The 20,824-nt window shown below is 43.9% G+C and overlaps 1 pseudogene; it reads right to left on the bottom strand.

Moving 5' to 3' along the window:
• Positions 1 to 8,159: 8,159 nt before the first annotated feature.
• LOC119317986 lies at positions 8,160 to 10,154 on the bottom strand (annotated as a pseudogene).
• Positions 10,155 to 20,824: the final 10,670 nt, after the last annotated feature.

Genomic DNA, 20,824 nt, shown 5'->3' with positions numbered 1-20,824 from the left:
AACACAAAGTTGTTCCAAGCCTTTGCAAACGGCAGGAGGACGAAAAATTTCATTCCGCGTGTTAGAGTGGGAAATGATGTGATCACCGATCAGACTCGGATCGAAGTTGCGTTCTCTTTGGCATATGAGAGCCTGCTCGGCACCGACCAGGCGAGGGACTTCACCCTTGATCTAGAGTTCCCTCTAGGGATACAACAAGTTGATCTGAGCGAGCTTGACGTGATATTCACTTAGGAGGAAGTGTGGCAAGTCATCAAAGAGATGCATCCAGACCGTGCACCAGGGCCCGATGGATTTATTGGCGCTTTCTATCAGCGGGCGTGGCCAATCATTAAGCACGACATTATGGCTGCCATCCTCAAGCTTTATGTGTGCGACGGAAGAGGTTTTGCTAAGCTTAATAGGGCGTTGATGGTCATCATCCCTAAGAGATGTGACGCGGAGGTAGTAGGTGACTACCGGCCTATAAGTTTACCTCATAGCTTTGGAAAGCTCTTCTCCAAGATCATGGCCAATCGAGTCAGAAAGAGAATGCCGGAGTTAGTCGGTGCAAATCAATCGGCATTTATCCAGGGACGAAGGAGTTTGCATGACAACTTCCTCTTGGTCAGACAGGTCGCTAGGAAAATTCACGCCAGAAGGGCTCCTGGAGTTTTCCTCAAACTGGACATCTCGCGCACGTTCGACACCATTTTGTGGCCGTTCCTCTTTGAAGTGCTCAGAGCCAAGGTATTCGGCTCTAACTTCCTGCGATGGGTTGCGATACTGCTCCAATCTGCTTCCACTAGAGTCATTGTGAACGGGAACCAAGGGAAGAGATTTGACCACGCCCGGGGTCTGAGGCAAGGAGATCCCAGCTCGCCGCTCCTCTTTGTGATTGCCATGGAGGTCCTATCTGTCCTGATTTGCCGAGCTACTAGCGCGGGCGCCCTTTCATCACTCAATGGCATAATGGCGAATCAAAGGTTGTCACAGTACGCTGACGACGTTGCGCTCTTCGTGCGGCCGACGGAGCAATACTTGGCGTGTGTCAGAGAGATACTCCAAGCCTTTGGCCACGCCTCCGGGCTGAGAGTCAACTATCTCAAAACCTCAGCCATAATCATCCAAGGACTGCCAGGAGACGCCGAGAGAGTGCAGCAGTTCTTCAACTGTCAAATGAGCACGTTCCCATGCAAATACCTGGGGCTCCAGCTCGGAATCCACAAGTTGTCTAAAGCGCAATGGCAACCAATGCTCGACCAAGTCAAGAACTTCCTGCCGGCTTGGCAGCGAGGGCTGATACAGAGGCGGGCAGACTCGTGCTCGCCAAAAGCGTGATATCGGCGCGGCCGATCCATCACCTGCTGGTCATGGATGCGCCGGTGTGGGTGTTCGAAGAGGTCGACAGATGTATGAGAGCATTCTTTTGGGCAGGGAAAACGGCTGTTAACGGAGGGCAATGTCTCGTGGCATGGCAAACAATATGCCGGCCTACTTGCTATGGCGGCTTGGGCATCAAAAATCTCGAACTGCAAGGGCTTGCATCTCATAATCGATAAGGAAGCGAAGGCAGTGTTTGACAGCATGGTGCTCATTAGAGTTGGCGAGGGCTCAAAGATTCTTTTCTGGACCGACAGGTGGATACACGGATTCTCCATCAGGGACATAGCTCCCCTGCTCGCGGCCATGGTTGATAAGCATACCAAAAGTAGAAGAACCGCCCAGCAGGCTCTCCTCCAGGGCGCTTGGATGCTAGACATCGAAGGTCAACTCTCATTCACTGCCCATATTCAACTCATACACCTTCAGCAGGCGATCGCTTTGGTGGTTAGGAATGAGGCGGAACCTAATGCTATCATCTGGCCGTGTGATGACTCCGGATCATACTCGGCAAAGTCCACCTACAAGAGGCTATGCTTTGGCCTAACATGCTCTGCCACCGCTACGCAAATATGGAGAAGCTGGGCGCCACTCAAATGTAAAATTTTCGCCTGGCTGACCTCTCAATATCGGTTGTGGACCTCGGATCGCAGAGCGAGACACGGACTGCAAGAGACCACCTCGCCTTGCTTCACGTGCGATCAGGAAGAGGACAATGTGGACCACATTCTGGCCCAGTGCGTCTATGCGAGACAAGTTTGGCACGGATGCTTCGAGGCCCTACAAGTCAACATTCAGATCCCAAGCCATGACGATTCATTCATGGCATGGTGGGAGAGGACGCGTGCCTCCTTTCATGGGAAGATCAAGAGAGGTTTCGACTCCTTCGTTATTGCCTCCGCATGGCACCTCTGGAAGCAAAGGAACACTAGGGTGTTCCATAGAGACGACCAAGTGAGACCGGCTACTAGTCTAGTGCATACTATCCTTGATGAGATAAAGCAATGGAAATCGGCGGGAGTAGGAGTTGAGGGTCTAGCTAGGTTTGTAAGAGAGTAGACTTTATGATGTGGATCAGATCATGACCAAGACATCCAAGAGTAAGGTTAATACTAGCACAAATGTTGAACCATTAGAGCATTCAAAGGAAGACAAGGGCAAAACCATTATCTTAGTTGGGAAGCTTCCGATGCTTATTTTGGAAGAAATGACACATCGGATTTCCAGCTGCAACTTCCCACCTAAACCTAATTAATTCTAGAAGTCTCTAGCACTTTATAGAGGCTGGAAAAGATGGTCTTTGAAGTCATCTTTCATTAAAAAAACGGTGCATCATTTGAGTTCTTGAGTCAAAAGTTGTGCAAGTTTCCATGCAAGCTGTCCAGGAATTTATTACAGCGCGAGGCTCAACAAGTTTGCTCCTGCTACAGCTTGGAGCTCACGAATTTACCCTTCATTTTGAGTTGTTTTCACACCTAAATAGTGGGTGCTTCTAGTATAAATACTCCCCAGTTGTTCCATGTGAAGGGGGGATGAGATTTCTGAGTTTATGTTTGTAGACAGCCGGTGAGGTTGTGTTGTGCTGTGAGCACTAGTATCGTTGAGTGTTAGCTCGTGTGTGTGGATTGGAGGGCCTGTCCTTAATTCATATAGGATCCTTGTGGTTCCCTCTTGTGATTCTTCATAGGTTTACAAGCTTCATGGTTTGGGTTGCATCCTTGTAAACCAAGCTAGTTATCCGCTGCAATTTATCTGAGAGTGTTTCCTCTTGTTCTTGCCACTTGAGAGAAACAAAGTTTGTTGAAACAAGTTTCGAGTGAGTTTGTTGCTACTCCTTGTGAGTTCTTTGGCACCGTGAAAGATCGTTTCCGAGGCATTCCGTATCATCTTGGCATCAGAGCTTTAGGTTGTTCGTGGTGCTATTTTCTCTCTTGCTGATTTTGTTCTTGAGAAGCTTCCATGGGTTCGAGGAGATCCAACAGTGTTGATGGTGTGCATGGAGGTAGGCACCTTGTGGAGGAGGAGCTGCCACTTCCCATGTACGATCCAAGCTCGCAGCCCGCCTATGTGTTGGCATTGGAGGATACACGAGAGTATGTGTTGAACAAGATGGAGAGGCGCATATCGGATGTGGAGACCAACCTTGGCCGGAGAATCGACTCCCTCACCGAGGAACTCCGTCGAGATAGGCTTGCTGCACGGGGTCGACATCGACAAATCCCCGAATAGCAGGGCCAATGCCACCTTGAGGAGAGGCATGGAGAGCACAACCACGTCTACTCGGGTGATGCTCATAGCTACTACGCTGCACCACCTCGGCGTGCTCGCTACGACCAGCGAGGTGCTACTTGGGCGCCACCGTCGCCACCACGAGATGGGCTTGCTGCACGGGGTCGACATCGACAACTCCCCATACAGCAGGACCACCATGGAGAGCATTGGAGCGACCACTCCGATGATGCTCGAAACTACTACGAGCCTCGACCACGACGTGTTCATCATGATCATCGCGGAGAAGGCCAAGAAGGCTTTGCCATGGGAGGAAGTGGTCATGGGCATGCTCATCATGACCATGAAGATGATGGGATTGGTAAATTCAAACTTACCATACCATCGTTCAATGGGAAAACCGAGCCCGATGATTATTTGGAGCGGGAGATGTGTGTGGATCAGATTTTTGACAGCCACCTCTATACGGAGGAGAAGATGGTACGATATGCATCCATTGAGTTTACTGGATATGCTTCGATTTGGTGGAACCAATTGTGCCATGCTGGAGGTCGTCCGGAGACATGGGTGCAAATGAAAAATCTGTTGCGGAGACGGTTTGTTCCTGAACATTCACAAGAACCTTGTACAGTCGACTCCAACGGTTGTGCCAAGTTAATTCTAGTGTTGATAAGTACTATAAAGAGATGGAGATTTTGATGATTAGGACAGCGGTGAATGAGCCAGCGGAGGCCACAATGTCAAGATTCTTTCATGGACTGAATGAAGATGTGCAAGAAAGGATAGAGATGGTTACATATCAAGATTTGCAAGAACTTGTGCATCAAGCTATTCGTGTACAGCAGCAGCTGAAGCGTCGCCAAAATCGCAGCCAAACCTATACATCAAGCACTCGGAGAGGTTCAGTTCAACGAGAAGTAGACGGAAGTGTTGCTGCAGATTTTCGCTCACACAACAAGATGACTACAAAAGAAGCTAATGCATCAAAGGTTGAATCTTCCAATACTCCTGCCACTCGCATTAGTAATATTCAGTGCCATACATGCAAGGGTAGAGGTCGCTTCAAGAAGAATTGTCCTAATCTGAAGAAGGTTTTACTCACAAATGATGGATATGTCACCGATGTCTCAAGTGTCAAATCTGAATCTAAGAAGAAAGATGCAAATTATTGTACATTTGAGACCGGAGCACCTCTGAGTTCAGATGGAGGAGATGGTGTTAATCTCATGGTTCGCAAAGTGGCTCATGATGATGCTCCTATTGTTGAGAAGGGCCAGCGACAAAATGTGTTCCAATCCATTTGCAAGATCAAGGACAAAAACTGCAAGGTGGTCATCGATGGAGGCAGCTACAACAACATCATTAATAGTGATCTTGTCCATGCTCTTGGGATATCAACATGGAGGCAGCCCCAACCATATTATGTGAAGTGGTTGAATGGTGCTGGTAAGCTGAAGATTACGCATCGTGCTAGGGTGCAATTTTCAGTGGGAAGTTATGTGGACAAAGTGGTATGTGATGTGGTGCCAATACAAGCTTATCATCTTCTTTTGGGAAGACCGTGGCAGTTTGATCACGATGCTACTCACCATGGGAGGCCTAACAAGTATTCTTTCATACATCAAGGGGTGAACCATGTCCTGGAACCTATGGTGGATCAAGTACTCAAGGTTCAGCAATTCCCACAAGTGAAGAAGCTCAAAAAGAATACCTGAAAACCGAGGACAGTTTTGTTTGAAGGAAGGGAGGATGATGTGGACCAGATCATGACCAAGACATCCAAGAGTAAGGTTAATACTAGCACAAATACTGAACCATTAGAGCATCCAAAGGAAGACAAGGGCAAAACCATTATCTTAGTTGGGAAGCTTCCGGTGCTTATTTTGGGAGAAATGACACATCAGATTTCCAGCTGCAACTTCCCACCTAAACCTAATTAATTCTAGAAGTCACTAGCACTTTATAGAGGCTGGAAAAGATGGTCTTTGAAGTCAGCTTTCATTCAAAAAAAAAACAGTGCATCATTTGAGTCCTTGAGTCAAAAGTTGTGCAAATTTCCATGCAAGCTGTCCAGGAATTTATTACAGCGCGAGGCTCAACAAGTTTGCTCCTGCTCCAGCTTGGGGCTCACGAATTTACCCTTCATTTTGAGTTGTTTTCACACCTAACTAGTGGGTGCTTCTAGTATAAATACTCCCCAGCTGTTTCATGTGAAGGGGGGATGAGATTTCTGAGTTTATGTTTATAGACAGCCGGTGAGGTTGTGTTGTGCTGTGAGTACTAGTATCGTTGAGTGTTAGCTCGTGTGTGTGGATTGGAGGGCCTGTCCTCAATTCATATATGATCCTTGTGGTTCCCTCTTGTGATTCTTCATAGGTTCACAAGCTTCATGGTTTGGATTGCATCCTTTTAAACCAAGCTAGTTATCCGCTGCAATTTATCTGAGAGTGTTTCCTCTTGTTCTTGGCACTTGAGAGAAACAAAGTTTGTTCAAACAAGTTTCGAGTGAGTTTGTTGCTGCTCCTTGTGAGTTCTTTAGCACCGTGAAAGATCGTTTCTGAGGCGTCCCGTATCACTTTATGTTTCTTTGTGTGGAGTTGGAGTCCACCGCCGTGACGACTCGTCGTCTAGTGCGGCTTCTTGTAAACAACTTTTCTGCATTATATAAAAATATGGTACGCTTTTGACGTACTCTTGAAAAAAAGAAAATGCAACCCTCACAAAAAAATTGATCGAAAATGCTGGATCGTTTCTCTCCAAAGACCGCGTAGTATCATTTTACAGACCGAGCAGCTGAGAGGGTGCTTGAATCCAAGGGACGTATTTTAGTCTGACTAAAAATAGTCTCTTTAAGAGGCTAAAGTTCCAAGCACCCCTGACTAAAGAGGGGCTAAAACTAGTCTTGAGACTAAAAATTTTTAGTCAGGGGTATCCTACTAAAATGTGGATTAGTCCTCTCTCTGCTCATTTTTTTTGGGAACCTCTCTCTCCTCATTTAACTCCTCTCCTTTGACATAAACGAGTTCTGGATTGAAGTGTTTGGAGGATAATAAATGCTCATTAACTTGATTTTTGTCTATTTAGTATTTGGATCTAAGCATGGATGAGGCTAGCAAGTTTTAGTCCCACTACTTTTAGTCATGAGACTAAAACGTATCCAAGCACCTTCTAAATCAATATATGTTAAACGTTATTGGGAACGACAGAAATTGCATGTGCGCGCATTCACGAGGATGTGTGGCATCTCAATGTGCAGAGTTTGTTTTGCGTGCGTGGCTCTACACTGTCTCGAGATACAAGAGTTATTCTTACGTCGACCGAGGTCCTAATTTATAAACGCATCGGTTTAACGACCCAATCGACGTACCTTTCTCTGCCCACGTTAACCGAACGTGAATCTTGGCCACTGGCACGTGTTGTCACATGGTCATGGGGTTGCTTTGTCGCACACATCGAGAGTATTGGACATTTTCTATGGCATGACACAGGAAATCGAGAGGAAGATGTCGACTACATCCGAGTGCCGAGAGGGGGAAGACATACCTAGATGCGGTGCTGAGGTGTTGCGGGGGCAAGGGGATTCGGTCTCCGGCAAGTCCATCTAGAACGCGCCGGCGCCGACGACCGAGATGCTTCGAATCCAGCACTGTCAGTGAGGGCCGTAAATCTGCCGACTTAGGCGCCGCCGCTAGTGAGAGAGGATCAAATCTAGGTGGGGGAGGTGCACTGTGGGTCCTATGGGGTTTGGCGTTGGCGCGTGGTGGCCACCAGAGGCTAGAGAGGAGGCGCCGGAGTATATGCGGCGAGAGTGGGGTGGGTGAGGCCGAGGCGAGAGGAGAATTTTTTTGCTAGGTCAGACGGGTGGCAAAGTAAAAATAGGAGCCTTTGGTGCCAACGAGTAAATTTTTTACTCCGTTAACCATTTTAAGACTTGGTTAGGTTCCAATGAGAGGATTAAATTGGAATCTTACTCCTCTAACCCGTTTTAGGGGATCGGCTAGATATGCTCCAAGGAAGAGATATAGGTGTATAGTATACAGACTTATGCCTGTAATCTGTATATACAACATGCCGCTGGCACTCTGCACGGAGTGCTGCAATACTGCTGTTCCACTTATCCAAATGTCCAGGTTTCAAAAGAATATGCCGAGCTGATAAGTTTGATTTCTTCTGGACGTTGAGAGGATCCAAACGTTGGCCGAAGAACTGGAACATCTTCAGATGATGCAAGGGCTAAATGAAGTAGCAACGGCCACAAAACAACTAGGGGAACCCAAAAAGTCTTGATCCCAAGTCTGGACTGCAAGTTGTGGGCAGCAGCTCTCGGCAACGTTGGCAATAGAAAGGCAATAAATTGCACAATTGCATTCATGTTTGTTACTACTAGAAGATATTTTATTTGCTAGTTCGCTTACACACAAGAAAAAATACTACAAACAAATGCTCTATCGAGTCTGAAGTCTGAACAGAATTTCACAAGTACACAAATGCAGTTGGAAGGAAAAGCACACTAATTAAGGCCATAGAAAACGTGCAGGATCAGCAGTTCGTAATATAAGATGCAGACCTCAGTCCCAATCCGTTACAACTTTCATCTGATTGGATGATGTCTTGAGCTGCTCAACTGCATGTTCCATTGCCAGGTTGCCTTTCCAACCACGGATATTGAACTCCTTAAGGTTCTTCAAGTTCCCCAGCCCGTCAACGCTCATCTCCATGTTACCAGACTCCAATAGGAGTGTCTCGAGCCGTATCATTGATCCTTCCTTGAATGTGAGCACGGTGGGGCATCTGACCACCTTCAGGATCCTCAGCTCCCAGAAGCTATGTTCAGTACGTGCAACCAGTTCTGGGCCTTTGTAGCTATTTTCCTTCCTTCAACTGGACGCTCCGGAGGTTGGGCAACCTAGACAAGACATTAAATAACTGGTCGCCGACTAGCTCTGCACATCCCAATTCAAATTTTGTGAGGTTTAAGAGTGAGCCGATCCAGTTGGGCATTTCGCTAATCCGGCCAAACAGGCTTAGGCATTGGAGTCGCGGCGGTGGTGGGTAGATGTCATGGAGAAAGTCCACACTGCCAGCATGTCCAAGTAATCCACACTCCCAGCATTCGAGATGAAGCGATCGGAGATTGTATGGCATCTGGGAGAAGGCAAGCTTATCCGAAAACCATTCTTCCAGCTCACATCTTTGCTCTCTATGGATTTGGATGCATAGCACCCGTAACCCTGGCAGCTCACAAATGTCTTTGGCAACCCCAAAGTTATCGCTGGTGAGAAGTCCCATGTCGACCTCGCGCAGCGCCTTCATTTTCCCTAGACCTTCTGGCAGAAGCCACTCATTTGACCGTAGCCGCTCTAGCTTGCTCAGCTTTGTCACACTTTGCGGCAGGCTGCTTATTTTCGTGTTCTTTATATCAAGAGTCTCCAATTGCTCTAGATTTCCAACTTTGCGGGGCATCTTTGAGACGTCTGTACCCCTCAAGCTCAAGAACCTGAGAAGATATAGTCCACATACATCTCTCATGTGCTTGTCTTGCAGGGCCTTGCAATCTTCCAAGTCAAGCACCCTTAGCAATTTGAACTCGCTGAGACGATTCAACAGTTTGCTGATGCCGATGCCATAGTGCTGAAATGTACTTAGTGATCGTACATATCGTACCTTCATCGCATCAACGCCAGGGACCCCATCATGTTCATGTTGCTCATCATGGTCGTTTCGATACAAGGAGAGGTGGCGGATCCTTTCAAGTCCATGCTGCATTCCTCTGTATTGCCGCCCAACCAAGCTAACAAAGTTAGACTCCTTGGATTTGGAGACAATGACCTCAAGGATCATGCCATGCACCAGACACCCCTCTACCTCCACCTCCCTACTACTATAAGGGTCTTCAATATACATAGACTTCTCTAACAGAATCATGTTCCTACTCACCAGCTCATTCAAGTATATTTCTGCAATCTCTAACAAAGTCAACCCCGGGATCTCAGCAACCAAACCTTCAGCAATCCATCTGTATAGCAGTCTGTCCTTGGCAATCACATAATCCTCCCGGAAAATGCTGATACATCATACAAGCCTTGAGATGACAAGGCATGTACTCATAGATGAGTGTAACCATGTGCCTTACCTCGTCAAGGGTAGGGTATCTCTCCAGAGAACCCGTTGATCTAGAAACTCTTCCCCACACCTCTTTGTCTTCGGCTGATGTATAGCTTGCCAGAACGCCGGCGATGCTAACGATAGCCAATGGCAACCCACCACAATTTTTCAAAATCTTGTGCATGACTTTTTCCAATCCATCTGAGCAAGCAGGTATGGAGCCAAATACTCTCTTCATGAATAATTCCTTACTGTCCTTTAGTTCCAGGGGCTTCATATCGTGGACTAAGTAGGCATGCACTAGCTGCAACGGTGGCCACCTGCTGTACCCGAGTTGTCACAATGATTCTGCTGCCGCAATTATTTTCTGGCAATTTGCTTCTGATAGCGTCCCAGGTTGGTACACACCATACATTATCAGTCACAACAAGATACCTGATTTAATTGGACGTATACATTACTTCAAGTCAGAAATTCTGTGTATGTTCAAAAAATAATAACAAATAGTTATTCAATTAGAAATACCAACAACATTTACAGCAAATTAAGGAGTTTGATTTCTCTGCAAATGGCAGCTAAGATTATTATCTTCTTGTCCACGAGTTGCAATACCCTGATCGGATTTCGCATTTTCCCTCCTTTTTGGTGATTTCTCTCGAAACTTGTACAATAAGCAATGTGTGAAGGAAGCAACTTAGGGATGGAGAATAGTTTGGTTCTCACATACTGGTATTTCATAGTTTTTCAACGATAAGTTCAAAGAAATTCCATTAAAGCACAAAATAGAAAATCTCAATTCTGCACTGTTCTAACCAGTCAATGGCAGTTTCTCAGTAGTAGTAGATTTACTAAAAACTGGAAGACCTTTTACTGCTTATGTGTATTTCAGAATAGTTGCTAGACTGCTTGTGCATGTGCTCAAGACTAGTGGGCGATCCCTCACTGAGTTTGTATTATTTGTAAATGAGTGAAGTGTATTTTTTGTCCCTCAACTTACCGCGAAGTGTGTGTTTCGTCCATCAACTTTTTTTGGTTGGAACCTTCGTCCCTCAACTCTTAATACCAGATATATTTAGCTCATGACAGCGGTATTCTCAGTCAAACCCTGTTTAGCTCACGACCAAAGCGGGATTGGAACATTAGTTTTTTGCTCCGATGACGATTCTCGCAAACGGTGTCCCATTTTTGCCTCTAAGCATATGCTTGTGCTCCGGGGAAGCTAGCCCTGCCACCCCATAGACCATAACTTGGTCAATGGTGACCATGCTTTGCCATCAGTGGTGATTCCCTCCATTAATGGTTGCCATCGTCTCATCTTCCCCGTGTAGACCGCGCGCAACCCCGAAGGAGAGGACAACGGAACACCGGTGGAGAGAAACATAGGGAGAGAGATGTGAGAGGAGCATGACGGAGGAGTTGCTCATGTGCCTTTGCACTGTGCGTGTACCAGCAATGGTGATGGCGGCTCACTGGCCAGGCGATGGTCTAAAGCTCCGGGGGAGAACAAAAACGGAACTAGGGTGACGAGAGGGTGCAAGTAGTGTTGTCAGGAAGAGGCAGAATGGCTCAGGCGATCGCCAACATCGACGCCGCTACTCCTTTGACGACTAGCAACGGGGCGGAGCTAAAAACGAGGGGAGGCAACTTTTTTTTTTTTCAGGAACAAGGGGAAGTGACTTTTGTTGAGTATCGTGATTGTTAGGAAAGACGAGGTAGACTAGGATTTGTTCTGCCTTGTCTTGTACTCCAAATAAATCATTGTACTCTTATATATATGCTCACGAGGCTTAAGCAATATAACAAACTATTCCACCAAATCCCTCTCTTCCTTCTAACATGGTATCAGTTTCCGAGTTCTAAACCCTAGCCGCCGCCGCTTCCGCACCCGCGCGCTGCCCCTGGGGCGGGCGGCCTCCATGGCCGCCGCCGGGGACCGCGCCGCCCGTACCTAGGGTTCGTCCGCCGGCCGTGTTGGCCGGCTGCCCTAGAGAGTCTTTTTTTCCCGATCCTTTGATCCGGGTTTTCTTTCTCTCGCCGGTCGCTTTGATCGGCGTCTTCTTTTTGGTTTTTCGGTCTATGTGATCCGGTTTGCGTCGCCCACCGCCGCCATCGACACCCCGCGTCTCTACTCCGACACCGGCGCGACCGGCCGGCTGCTTCACCGACCCGGCGGCCTCACGCGTCGTCCATGCGCCTGCCCGTCGGTCGCCCCGACCCGGCGGCCTCGCGCGGCATCCGCTCGTCGGCCCGCCGGTCGCCCCAACCCGGCGGCCTCGCGTCATGCAGCGGCCCTTCACCGCTGTCATTCGCGCGACGGCCCGCCCGTCGATCTAAGCCGGCCGTCACCGCCCTGCTCCGACCAGGACTCCTACATCACCCCAACCCGGCGGCCTCGCGCCATGCGGCGCCAATCATAGCCGCCCTGCCGCCGGCGCCGCCGGCTTCATCTCGGACTCTGCCGCCACCGCGCATCCACCGAGCGGCGTCCCTGACCTCGCGCGCGATCGGATTGATCACCCGCCCGCCGCCGCGATCCGCCTCATCTACGCCGTGCGACCGACCTGGCCCTCGGTTGCGTGCGCCCCGCAGGCCCCGTGAAGACCGTCCCGAGTTCAGCGCGCCCCTCTACCGATCGAGCAACGGGCTGCCGCTGCGTCGCCTCATCGGGCCGCAGCGCCGCCGCCCCGTGGTTCTTCTCCCGGCTGCACCAATCCGCATCACCGCTGCGTCGCCCCCTCGGGTCGTAGTACCGCGGCCCGCGGTCCACCGCCGCCCAGAGGCCGTCCGCTCCAGGTCGTCCCCGTGGCAGCTCCGACCCTCGCGCCGCCACTGCATCGCCCCGCCGGGCCGTAGCGAGCGTGGCACCACCAGTAGAAAAAGGGTCATCTGTCCTGGTTGGTAAGAGCCTTTTGTCCCGGTTGTTAAACCAGGACTAAAGGGTCGTTACTAATGCCCTAGCCCTTTAGTCCCGGTTCTTACACGAACCGGGACAGATGGACCTCCACGTGGCCGGTGCGGCGAGCCTAGGTAGGAGGGCCTTTGGTCCCGGTTGGTGGCACTAACCGGGACCAATAGGCATCCACGCGTCAGTATTTCAGGGACTGGGGTTTTTGTTTTTTTAAGGGGGGGTTGGGGGTTGGGGGTTTTGGGGGTTAATTTAGGTGTTTCATATATTGTGTTAGCTAGCTAATTAATAGAGAGAAGTGTCCTCCCTTATCTCCGTGCTTGGTCGACGCTACGTACTATATACGTATAGAGAGGACTAGACACGCTAGCTAGTAAGCAAATGAAGGAAACAGAAGATCGTCATGAACATATATATGCATATAGAGGGAAGTGATATCGACCACCTCTTCTTCTCCGAGAGATTGGTCGAACAATAAGTTCTCGTATATCTATCCGACACTACCGGCTACATATATACAATAATTATCTCTTACAATATAATCTCCTAATTATATATGAACACAGGGTCCACATAGTATTCTCCGTTTTCAGCGATCACGTGGTTGAGGAAGAATGCCGCCAATTCCTCTTGAATTGCTCGCATACGATCTGGTGGTAGGAGTTCATCCCGCATCCCAAAGATCTAATTTGAAGAAGGGGTCAATACATACATACATATATATATATATATGAATAAATGAAACTCAATACAAATGATGGTAATAAAATAAAATTGTGAATATTATTGCTTACGCACTTCATATTGTTCGTCTGAGTAGCCCCGCTCACAGGTCGTGTAGCGGATGGACTCGCAAACGTAGTATCCACAGAAATCATTCCCTTGTTCCTTCCACAACCACTTTACAAGAAATAGAGGTCAATCAAACTGATAAGCAAGCATGCTAAATGGTATTGATGAAACTAGCGCTTGAATCACTAGGAGATGCGCGGAACATGCTACTATAGTACTTACTTTCAGGTGTCTAAATTGCAGCTTCTTTGGCAGTTCCGGAGCTTTTTTGGTGAATTTTCTACAAATCCTGCTAGACAAAGAAAACAATTACTTGATATCAGGAAATGAACAAAGTTGCTGATATGGTGGATAATGATCAATTTAACTTACTTCTCGAGCATTTGAGTCATGTCCGCATAGTCCTGGGGATCTTTTCGTCTCGAGCCTAAGACGGTTACTAGTCCCTGCTCAAGCTTAGTCTCTAGGATAATATAGTGGAAGCTGCGCACGCATGCATAAGTCATCAATTACATTACTATAACCTGGACTAATACGGGAAAGCGAATATGCACAAGATAGTAACACTCACTTGAAGTTGTAAGGAAAGAGTATTTTATCTTTGTTTTCATTTATTACCAACGATGTGTAGCAAGTTGGCCTCGATATTTTTGGCATGATATTTAACCTCAGTTGCATCTATGAGATTTGTGTTAATGAATCCAATATCACCGATTTTTATTTTCTTCAATTCAGCGATCTTCAATCTGCATAATATAGTGAGGATAATTATAAATACATGCAATGAAAGAGCTGACCTATATAGAGAGACTTAATGACAGAAGTAGTACTACTTACAGACAGTAGCAAGTGATCATTGATTTATCGAGGGCCTTTTGATTGAAAAACTGGAAGAACTCCTCAAATGGAACATTCAACATTTCAATTCCAACGAGGTCATGCTCCTCTTTAACTCTCAGCGTCAATGTATTCCTCCCCCCAGACTCTCTGCAGGTTTCCATGTACCAATCATGTAATCTTCGCATCATCGTTTCAAAAGGGATTGTCCAGTTTATACATGAAGTGCATCCAATTTTTACCGCAATCCTCTCAAGTTTTTAGCACATGCTACGTGGGTGAAATTATGATACCATGCCAAGTTTCAAGCTTTTCAGAGTTCATTTGTAGTGCTTTTCAATTTCAAGGTCATTTAGCTCAAAATAATCATTAAATGCATGAAAAATATCAAATGAAGTCAGGAGAGGGTTGAAAATTCATGATGTGCCTTTGAATGGTGCATATTGAACTCACAAAAATCTTGGAGTTAAAATAAGTTATTAAAAATTGAAATCCCTTTGTAACATATGAGTTTTCGCCCGAAACCCTGATACTTCAAAAGGGATTGTCCAGTTTATACATGAAGTGCATCCAGTTTTTGCCGCAATCCTCTCAACTTTTTAGCACATGCTACGTGGGTGAAATTATGATACCATGCCAAGTTTCAAGCTTTTCAGAGTTTATTTGTAGTGCTTTTCAATTTCAGGGTCATTTAGCTCAAAATAATCATTAAATGCATGAAAAATATCAAATGAAGTCAGGAGAGGGTTGAAAATTCATGATGTGCCTTTGAATGGTGCATATTGAACTCACAAAAGCCTGGAGTTAAAATGAGTTATTAAAAATTGCAATCCCTTTGTAACAGATGAGTTTTCGTCCAAAACCCTGATACTTTGAAAGGGATTGTCCAGTTTGTACACGAAGTGCATCCAGTTTTTGCCGCAACCCTCTCAACTTTTTAGCACATGCTATGTCGGTGAAATTATGATACCATGCGAAGTTTCAACCTTTTCAGAGTTCATTTGTAGTGCTTTCAATTCCAGGGTCATTTAGCTCAAAATAAATCATTAAATGCATGAAAAATATCAAATGAAGTCAGGAGAGGGTTGAAAATTCATGATGTGCCTTTGAATGGTGCATATTGAACTCATAAAAAGGCTGGAGTTAAAATGAGTTATTAAAAATTGAAATTCCTTTGTAACAGATGAGTTTTCGTCCGAAACCCTGATACTTCAAAAGGGATTGTCCAGTTTGTACCCGATGTGCATCCAGTTTTTGCCGCAACCCTCTCAACTTTTTAGCACATGCTATGTGGGTGGAATTATGATACCATGCCAAGTTTCAACCTTTTGAGAGTTCATTTGTGGTGCTTTTCAATTTCCCGGTCACTTAGCTCAAAATAAATCATCAAATGCATGAAAAATATCAAATGAAGTCAGGAAAGGGTTGAAAATTCATGATGTGCCTTTGAATGGTGCATATTGAACTCACAGAAAGCCTGGCGTTAAAATGAGTTATTAAAAATTGAAATCCCTTTGTAACAGATGAGTTTTCGTCCGAAACCCTGATACTTCGGAAGGGATTGTCCATTTTGTACACGAAGTGCATCTAGTTTCTGCCGCAACCCTCTCAACTTTTTAGCACATGCTATGTGGGTGAAATTATGATAGCATGCCAAGTTTCAACCTTTTCGAAGTTCATTTGTAGTGCTTTTCAATTTCAGGGTCATTTAGCTCAAAATAAATCATTAAATGCAGGAAAAATATCAAATGAAGTCAGGAGAGGGTTGAAAATTCATGATGTGCCTTTGAATGGTGCACATTGAACTCACAAAAAGCTTGGAGTTAAAATGAGTTATTAAAAATTGAAATCCCTTTGTAACAGATGAGTTTTCGTCCGAAACCCTCATACTTCAAAAGGGATTGTCCAGTTTGTACATGAAGTGCATCCAGTTTTAGCCGCAACCCTCTCAACTTTTTAGCACATGTTACGTGGGTGAAATTATGATACCATGCCAAGTTTCAACCATTTCAGAGTTCGTTTGTAGTGCTTTTCAATGTCAGGGTCATTTAGCTCAAAATAAATCGTTGAATGCATGAAAAATATCAAATGAAGTCAGGAGAGGGTTGAAAATTCATGATGTGCCTTTGAATGGTGCATATTGAACTCACAAAAAGCCTGGAGTTGAAATGAGTTATTAAAAATTGAAATCCCTTTGTAACAGATCAGTTTTCATCCGAAACCCTGATACTTCCAAAGGGATTGTCCAGTTTGTACACGAAGTGCATTCAGTTTTTGCCATAACCGCCTCAACTTTTTAGCAGATGCTATGTGGGTGAAATTATGATACCATGCCAAGTTTCAACCTTTTCAGAGTTCATTTGTAGTGCTTTTCAAATTCAGGGTCATTTAGGTCAAAATAAATCATTAAATGCATGAAAAATATCAAATGAAGTCAGGAGAGGGTTGAAAATTCATGATCTGCCTTTGAATGGTGCATACTGAACTCACAAAAATCTTGGAGTTAAAATGAGTTATTAAAAATTGAAATCCCTTTGTAACAGATGAGTTTTCTTCCGAAACCCTCATACTTCAAAAGGGATTGTCCAGTTTGTACATGAAGTGCATCCAATTTTTGCCGCAACCCTCTCAACTTTTTAGCACATGTTATGTGGGTGAAATTATGATACCATGCCAAGTTTCAACCATTTCAGAGTTCATTTGTAGTGCTTTTCAATGTCAGGGTCATTTAGCTCAAAATAAATCGTTGAATGCATGAAAAATATCAAATGAAGTCAGGAGAGGGTTGAAAATTCATGATGTGCCTTTGAATGGTGCATATTGAACTCACAAAAAGCCTGGAGTTAAAATGAGTTATTAAAAATTGAAATCTCTTTGTAACAGATGAGTTTTCATCCGAAACCCTGATACTTCGAAAGGGATTGTCCAGTTTGTACATGAAGTGCATTCAGTTTTTGCCATAACCCTCTCAACTTTTTAGCACATGCTATGTGGGTGAAATTATGATACCATGCCAAGTTTCAACCTTTTGAGAGTTCATTTGTAGTGCTTTTCAATTTTAGGGTCATTTAGCTCAAAATAAATCATTAAATGCATTAAAAATATGAAATGAAGTCAGGAGAGGGTTGAAAATTCATGATGTGCCTTTGAATGGTGCATATTGAACTAACAAAAATCCTGGATTTAAAATGAGTTATTAAAAATTGAAATCCCTTTGTAACAGATGAGTTTTCGTCTGAAACCCTGATACTTCGAAAGGAATTGTCCAGTTTGTACATGAAGTGCATCTAGTTTTTGCCGCAACCCTCTCAACTTTTTAGCACACGCTATGTGGGTGAAATTATGATACCATGCCAAGTTTCAAGCTTTTGAGAGTTCATTTGTAGTGCTTTTCAATTTCAGTGTCAATTAGCTAAAAATAAATAATTAAATGCATGAAAAATATCAAATTAAGTCAGGAGAGGGTTGAAAATTCATGATGTGCCTTAGAATGGTGCATATTGAACTCACAAAAAGCATGGAGTTAAAATGAGTTATCAAAAATTAAAATACCCTTTGTAACAGATGAGTTTTCGTCCGAAACCCTGATACTTTAAAAGGGATTGACCAGTTTAAACACGAAGTGCATCCACTTTTTGTCGCAACCCACTCAACTTTTTAGCACATGCTATGTGGGTGAAATTATGATACCATGCCAAGTTTCAACCTTTTCCGAGTTCATTTGTACTGCTTTTCAATTTCACGGTCATTTAGGTCAAAATAAATCATTAAATGCATGAAAAATATCAAATGAAGTCAGAAGAGGGTTGAAAATTCATGATGTGCCTTTGAATGGTGCATATTGAACTCACAAAAATCATGGAGTTAAAATGAGTTATTAAAAACTGAAATGCCTTTGTAACAGATGAGTTTTCGTCCGAAACCCTGGTACTTTGAAAGGGATTGTCCTGTTTGTACACGAAGTGCATCCAGTTTTTGCCTCAACCCTCTCAACTTTTTAGCACATGCTATGTGGGTGAAAGTATGATACCATGCCAAGTTTCAACCTTTTCAGAGTTCATTTGTAGTGCTTTTCAATTTCACGGTCATTTAGGTCAAAATAAATCATTAAATGCATGAAAAATATCAAATGAAGTCAGCAGAGGGTTGAAAATTCATGATGTGCGTTTGAATCGTGCATATTGAACTCACAAAAAGCCTGCAGTTAAAATGAGTTATTAAAAACAGAAATCTCTTTGTAACAGATGAGTTTTCGTCTGAAACCCTGATACTTTAAAAGGGATCGTCCATTTTGTACACGAAGTGCATCCAGTTTTTGCCGTAAGCGTCTCAACTTTTTAGCACATTCTATGTGGGTGAAATTATGATACCATGCCAAGTTTCAACCTTTTCAGAGTTCATTTTTAGTGCTGTTCAATTTCAGGGTCATTTAGCCCAAAATAAATCATTAAATGCATGAAAAATATCAAATGAAGTCAGGAGAGGGTTGAAAATTGATGATGTGCCTTTGAATGGTGCATATTGAACTCACAAAAATCCTGGAGTTAAATTGAGGTATTAAAAATTGAAATCCCTTTGAAACAGATGAGTTTTCGTCCGAAACCCTGATACTTTGAAAGGGATTGTCCAGTTTGTACACGAAGTGCATCCAGTTTTTGCCGGAACTCTCTCAACTTTTTAGCACATGCTATGTGGTTTAAATTATGATCCCATGCCAAGTTTCAACCTTTTCAGAGTTCATTTGTAGTGCTTTTCAATTTAAGGATCATTTAGCTCAAAATAAATCATTAAATGCATGAAAAATATCAAATATAGTCAGGAGAGGGTTGAAAAATCATGATGTTCCTTCGAATGGTGCATATTGAACTAACAAAAAGGCTAGATTTAAAATGAGTTATTAAAAATTGAAATCCCTTTGTAACAGATGAGTTTTCGTCCGAAACCCTTATACTTCAAAAGGGATTGTCCAGTTTGTACACGAAGTGCATCCAGTTTTTGCGGTAAGCCTCTCAACTTTTTAGCACATGCTATGTGGGTGAAATTATGATACCATGCCAAGTTTCAACCTTTTCAGAGTTCATTTGTAGTGCTTTTCAAATTCAGGGTCATTTAGCTCAAAATAAATCATTATATGCATGAAAAATGTCAAATGAAGTCAGGAAAGGGTTGAAAATTCATGATGTGCCATTGAATGGTGCATATTGAACTCACAAAAAGCCTGGAGTTAAAATGAGTTATTAAAAATTGATATCCCTTTGTAACAGATGAGTTTTCGTCTGAAACCCTGATACTTCGAAAGGGCTTGTCCAGTTTGTACACGAAGTGCATCCAGTTTTCGCTGTAACCCTCTCAACTTTTTAGCACATTCTATGTGGGTGAAATTATGATACCATGCCAAGTTTCAACCTTTTGAGATTTCATTTGTAGTGCTTTTCAATATCAGGGTCATTTAGTTCAAAATAAATCATTAAATGCATGAAAAATATCAAATGAAGTCAGGATAGGGGTTCAAAATCATGATGTGCCTTTGAATGGTGCATATTGAACTCAAAAAAAGCCTGGAGTTAAAATGTATTAAAAATTGAAATCCCTTTGTAAAAGATGAGTTTTCGTCCGAAACACTGATACTTCAAAAGGGATTGTCCTGTTTGTACACGAAGTGCATCCAATTTTTGCCGCAACCCTCTCAACTTTTGAGCACATGCTATGTGGGTGAAATTATGATACCATGCCAAGTTTCAAGCTTTTTAGAGTTTATTTGTAGTGCTTTTCAATTTCAGGGTCATTTAGCTCAAAATAAATCATTAAATCCATGAAAAATATCAAATGAAGTCAGAAGAGGGTTGAAAATTCATGTTGTGCCTTTGAATGGTGCATATTGAAATCAAAAAAGCCTGGAGTTAAAATGAGTTATTAAAAATTGAAATCCCTTTGTAACAGATGAGTTTTCGTTCGAAACCCTGATACTTCGAAAGGGATTGTCCAGTTTGTACACGAAGTGCATCCAGTTTTTGCCGCAACCCTCTCAACTTCTCAACACATGCTATGAAGGTGAAAATATGATACCATGCCAAGTTTCAAGCTTTTCAGAGTTCTTTTGTAGTGTTTTTCAATTTCAGGGTCATTTAGCTCAAAATAAATCATTAAATGCATGAAAAATATCAAATGAAGTCAGAAGAGGGTTGAAAATTCATGATGTGCCTTTGAATGGTGCATATTGAACTCACAAAAAGCATGGAGTTAAAATGAGTTATTAAAAATTGAAATCCCTTTGTAACAGATGAGTTTTCGTCCGAAACCCTGATACTTTGAAAGGGATTGTCCTGTTTGTACACGAAGTGCATCCAGTTTTTGCCTCAACCCTCTCAACTTTTTCATGCTATGTGGATGAAAGTATGATACCATGCCAAGTTTCAACCTTTTCAGAGTTCATTTGTAGTGCTTTTCAATTTCACGGTCATTTAGATCAAAATGAATCATTAAATGCATGAAAAATATCAAATGAAGTCAGGAGAGGGTTGAAAATTCATGATTTGCCTTTGAATGGTGCATATTGAACTCACAAAAATCCTTCAGTTAAAATGAGTTATTAAA

Source organism: Triticum dicoccoides, chromosome 6A (assembly GCF_002162155.2).
Source record: "Triticum dicoccoides isolate Atlit2015 ecotype Zavitan chromosome 6A, WEW_v2.0, whole genome shotgun sequence".
Classification (NCBI taxonomy): Eukaryota; Viridiplantae; Streptophyta; class Magnoliopsida; order Poales; family Poaceae; genus Triticum; species Triticum dicoccoides.
Note: the sequence above shows the minus strand (reverse complement) of the source record. Positions and strands in the feature narration are given on the sequence as shown.